The sequence below is a fragment of the Triticum dicoccoides genome, chromosome 4A (genome assembly GCF_002162155.2).
Source record: "Triticum dicoccoides isolate Atlit2015 ecotype Zavitan chromosome 4A, WEW_v2.0, whole genome shotgun sequence".
Taxonomy (NCBI): Eukaryota; Viridiplantae; Streptophyta; class Magnoliopsida; order Poales; family Poaceae; genus Triticum; species Triticum dicoccoides.
Genome location: NC_041386.1, coordinates 280,810,509 through 280,816,528, shown reverse-complemented (window position 1 = coordinate 280,816,528; position 6,020 = coordinate 280,810,509).

Here is a 6,020-nt window from a genome sequence, read left to right as displayed (position 1 = left end):
TTTCTTCTTCAAAGTTTTGACAAAATTCTGCAAGGGTGATCACTAAGTCAAGAGGATGGTCGAATGGAAAAATCACGATTGGAAACGTCTGCCAAGCATAGAGATTTACCTTCAAGCATAAGAAACAGCTTCTTGGCAAGTCCACTCAGGAAAGCCTCCAGATCAGTTTTCTTCCCAGTCAATTTGCTGACTTGGTCGGTCAGGGCAGCTTTATCAGTTTTCAGTCGACTGATTTCCTTGTTGGCAATCCCAAGAGCAGCTTTCAGATTGGCATTGTCTTGCTCAAGCTTGGTGACTGAAGCTAACTTCTCGTCAGCAAGCTTGGTCTTCTCAGCTAGCTCAAGGTCTTTCTTCTGTTGGGCCTCTCTTACCTTACCTGCAAGTTACAGCAAGATCAGATTTTGAAACAAGCAAGGGGAAAAGAAGTCGTCAGGGTCTCACCAAACATACCTTCGGTCTCCTCCTTTGCCTTTGTCAGTTTCTCTTGAACCAGCTTCAAGCTCAGCTCGACTTGAGTATGTTTTTGTTCCAGCTCTGAGTAGCGAGCCACAAGATCACAAGAGTTCTGCGAAGAACCAATCGACTAAATGTCAAAAATAATTCACTTCCGAGTGAAAAAGGGAAAAACACACGTTTCTAAGACTACAGCCGAATACAAGCATTCGACCGTAGTCTCGGGGACTACACCCAGTGGGTGCACTCAGCGTGCCCCCACTAATCCTGTTGAAGACAAAGTCGACCAGTCGACCTCAAAAAAAAAAGTGCGAGGTGCATTCTCTAAGACTGTGATCAACTGCAAGCAGTCGACCACAGTCTCGGGGACTACACCCAGTGGGTGCACTCAGCGTGCCCCCACCGGTTTGTGAAATCCAGTCGACCAGTCGACTGACAGAAAGATCGACATCATAAAGCCTAAGGCCGACTGCCAGCAGTCGACCTTAGCCTTGGGGACTACACCCAGCGGGTGCACTCAGCGTGCCCCCGCTCACATGGAGTTTATTCGACACACCCAGTGGGTGACTACTATGAATTCCGGAAAAGAAAAGTTTTTGGTAGCATATCCAACAGAACAAACAGTGGTCGACTGACCTGGACATTGCTTTGGAGGGCAGAACTGGCGTCATAAGCTGCCTGGCTCGCGTCCCGGATGGTCTTCAGCTGCTCCATCATGAGTCCCGCCTGGCGTATTGCCTCCTTCGCTGCGCCAGCTTGGTCCTCTGGGACGTGGTGCGTCATGAAGAGAGAGGGCTGCTGGGCACTCGTCAGTGGATTTGCGAAGGACACCGTGTGTCGAGTGGTGTTCTCTTCCTCCACAGTCAGAATCTCAGGCGCCGTCACATCCTGAAGCACCTTACTGGCGGACGCTTTCCGACTCCTCCTGCGTGCCAGTGGTTCTTCATCCTCGTCGTCGTCAGGGAGATTGATAACAGTGTTGGGTGGAGCTGCAGAGAAGAATCAGGATCAGAGATCGCGAGTCAGTCGACTAAGAACGGTGTTAAGAATACAGTACCTGGGTTCGAAGTTGCTGCATCCTCCATCTCGTGGTCATCAGCCCGGGCCGAGGTCTCAGAAGTAGCAGCACTGCAACTCCAAAGGATCAGTCGACTAACTTCAGCGTCGACCAGAGATAAAGTTCACACAAAATGAGAAGATTCAAACGACACAATTACCCTGATATGGTGGGGATGGACACCTTCATCTTCGGCAGGAGCTTGGTCGGCTTTGGCGGAGCCCCCCTAGGCTGCTTCGGCGCCTTTTCAGTCGGCGCTGGAGAGGTGGTCCTAGGGCGCTTGGTCGACTGCGTCGCAACCCCCTTGCCACGTTCAGTCGAAGGGTCGTGGACGAGCTTCGACCGCCTTTCCGAGCGCGGTGGCACGACCTCCTCCTCTTCCTCCTCGTCTTCGGCGTCATCATCATCGCCGTCGTCGTCATCATCGTCGTCGTCGTCCCCTGCAACGTCCGAGTCCCATTCCTCCTCGTCCTGGCTCTCGCCCCCACTCGCCTCACCCTCCTCAGTCGGAGTTTGTGCCCCATTGGGCATCGAGTACAGCTCGGTGAGGGCCTAGCAGATATCAAGACAATGATCAGTCGACCAGTCGGCAGAGTAGACAGGGATGAATGCGACAAGAATGCAGTGGAGAGCAGGGCAAGTGTACCTTATTTGGATCGCTGTTGTGGTCGAGTGGAGGAATCCTTCTGGCTCCGCGTGGGTTGTCCTTGTTTCCGGTAACGGCTGCCATCCATCTTTCCAGAGTGACATCGTCGACTGCTTCTGGATGGACTCTAGTCTCGTCTTCGGTCCCACAGTACAACCACATGCAGTGGCTCCGGAACTGGAGGGGCTGGATGCGACGCCTGAGGAAGACCTCCAGGAGATCCATGCCCGTCACTCCCTCCCGAACCAACTGCACCACGCGCTCCATCAACATCTTCACATTAGCTTTCTCCTCCGGGATCAACTTCAGGGAGGAGGACTTGTTCACTCGGTCCATGGAAAACTGTGGGAGTCCACTCGACTGTCCCGGCGTCGACTGGTCCCGGCAGTAGAACCAGGTCGACTGCCAGCCTCTGACTGACTCGGGAAAGGTCATGGGCGGAAAGGTGCTCTTGTTCCTCACCTGGATGCCCAAACCCCCACACATTTGGACGACTCGGGTCTTTTCGTCGCCTGGACTCGCCTTCTTCACGGTCTGGGAGCGACACGTGAATATATGCTTGAACAAACCCCAGTGCGGTCGACAGCCCAAGAAACCCTCACACATGGACACGAACGCAGCAAGATAGGCAATGGAGTTTGGGGTAAAATGGTGGAGCTGCGCTCCGAAGAAATTCAAGAAGCCACGAAAGAAAACACTCGGCGGCAAGGAAAACCCACGATCCACATGGGTGGCCAAAAGCACACACTCACCCTCTTCTGGCTGAGGCTGCCACTCCTTCCCTGGAAGCCTCGCAGCTCCGTGGGGGATCAAGCCCTCGTTGGCCATGTCGAGAATGTCATTCTCAGTGATGGTCGACTGGATCCAGTCTCCTTGGACCCAACCTTTCGGCAGGCGGGATCTGGACGAGGACCCTCCGCGGCTGGTGGATCTCCCCTTCGCCTTCTCCGACGCCGACGCCTTCTTTGCACGCTCCAGCGCCGCCGTCTTCTCCTTGGCCATGGTCGCCGGCGAGATGCGCGAAGGGAAGTGGTGCGGAGGCGAGAGCGAGCACGCTGGGCGGAGAAGAAGGAAACAGAGAAAGAGAGAGAATGCTAAGGCGCAGCACAGAAATCCTCGCCGGGCACATTTATAAGGTCCCTTCCGAGTGGATGACAGGTGGGCCCGGTCGATCTAATCATATCTGGAACAGTTATGCAGACGGGATACGTGGCGAAAAAGGCGGCGCGGAGATCGAGGCGTCCATGCCCCGTCCCATCCGAACGCCGCGGTCCGCCCCGCTTCGCGCGCGCCCTCAAATTTCGCATCCCGCAGAATCCGCGAGCAACAAATCAGTCTGTCAGGCGCGGTGTTTCCGGCGATCCGTCGCTCGGAGATCGTCGAAGCCTGAAAGATCACTCGACGCAAAAACAGAATGGATCAAGTCGACTGAAGGCAAGTTGTTTCCTGTCGACGAAGAGATTCTTTGGTCCAGAACAGCGCGCAACCGGAGCGCAAAGGTTAATCGGAAACGACATCAACTCCTTCTTCACTCGAAGCCTCAATCCATTCGGGGGCTAATGATGGGGTTATATACCTAGGGTAGGGTCATGGACCTGATCCAAGTAACTTACCCCAGGACATCCTTAGAAGAGGTCACCTTCCAGTTGACCAACGAGGATTCACTCGACTGGCCTGAAGGACTCGACCACGAAGACTCACTCGACCACCAGGAGGTCAAGAGGCACTCTGCACTGCAACGGCCTGTAATCAAGTAGACTTTATGATAGTAAAGGCACTTTATGTGGGGCGTTACCAGTAACGCCCCAGACTTAACTCACCTTAAACCCTCTCCTGCGTGGGCTGGCTGGGGTCCTGGCGCACTCTATATAAGCCACCCCCTCCACAGGCAGAAGGGTTCGGCACCTTGTAGTTCATACACTCATAATCCACTCGACCGCCTCCGGGCTCCGAGACGTAGGGCTGTTACTTCTTCCGAGAAGGGCCTGAACTCGTACATCCTTTGTGCTTACAACCTCTCCATAGCTAGGACCTTGCCTCTCCATACCTACCCCCCACTCTAAAAATAACATCAGGGAAAGGACTTGGCAAAATCCTAAGTGCCTGAAAACAGTAATATCACGGAGCCTAATTTGAATGCTTGTGATAGTCACCACATAGATCACAAAAATACAATACTTGCACCCCTGTAAAGATGGCATGGTGGAGATCATAACACAGGAAGACATTATGCTCATAGGATGCACACACAAATTACAACAAAAATGACAAATCATCAAGTTCTGTTAAGAACCAGCAGTTAACATTTTATAGCACTCTTGCAACGAGGATAACGAAATCAATATGGATAGTAACATGCGTGGAAATGCCACTAACATGAAGAGCTTAACGAGACGAGCATTTTGACATATCATATGCATGAATCGGAGTCACGATCATGGAGATATGGCATGGCAAAGTTAGCATAAAAATGATCAGGGAAAAATACAGTGAAATTTCACCTCGCCCAGATCCAGATCTAGGGTTTGCATGTTCCACGAGGATGGCCAGAGATGCTCGCCGAAGTTGAGGGAGGAGTGGGTTGGAGCTCGCCGGAGGGCAAGGGCGGCCGGATCCGGCGCACCGCCGGCGAGACGGTGGCGCGGTAGACGACACAGACGGCGGCGGCGGGCTAGCGAGGTGTGGCGGTGAAGATTCGGCGGCGGCGGAGCGCTCGGGCGGGGCGCGGGAGGAGCGGTGCTGATGGGCGGCAGCGACCGTGCCCGAAGGGCCCCGCGTGGGCCCCTGCGGGCCGGCGGGTGAGGCGCGGTGCGGCAGTGGGGACGTGTCATGCCCGGATTCGTCGGGGCGGCGGCGCGGACACGTCCGTCGGTGGCGGGGGTATTTGTCTGGCATCACGAGGTGGAAGGAGGCTAGGGTTTGCCCGAGAATTTCAGAGGGGGAGGTGTTTATATAGGTAGAGGGAGCTAGGAGTGTCCAAATGAGGTGCGATTTTTGCCGACACAATCATGATCCAACGACGGAGAGCATAGAGGGGGTTTAGATGGCTTATTTGTTACCCGGTTAACCGTTGGGGCATCAAATGACCTCCAAATGGAACAAAATTTGATAGGCGGCCTACCGGTGATGTACCAAGGCCACTTGACAAATCTAGACCCATTCCGAGAACGTTTATCTCCCGCTCACGAAACGAGGTTAGAAGGGTGCAACTGGGGCACAAGAGAGCATCAGATCACGAAAGGGACAATAGGGAGAATGCTTAGATGCATGAGACGAACACTAATGCAAATGAGATTCACATGATGACATGATATGAAATGCGACACAAACAAAATGCAAAACGAAAGACAAAACCCAACCACGAAGGGAATATAATAACATAAAGCCAAAAATGACAAGAGTCGGAGTTACAAATATGGAAAGTTACATCCGGGGTGTTACAAAAAGGCCGAAAGACGTTCCGAGCTGTTAACCGGATGGAACTGACAATGGGCTGCTAACAGGCCGAAAGAAGCTCGGGCCGCAATGGGGCTCAAAAACGTAGTGGGCTGTTAACGGGCTTAAACTGACGATGGGCTAGAAATTGTCAAATCTAGATTGGGCCGATTCTGTGTAACTTGTATGGGCCGTACTTGTAAATGGGCCTGACTCAAGTAGGTCGCCAATGGGCCGGCCCTCTTATTTTGACAAGCCTCACCTTTTCATAGAATGAGCCTCTGTTGGGCCATGCCACGTGTCGACGTATCATAGGCGCCTCCTGTCCAATGAGTGGATGGCATCCGTCCCAATGTTGAGCCGACACGTGTTTCCTCCAGCCAATGAGAATTTTACACGTGGAAAATTCCCATTGATCCGGGCTGTTAA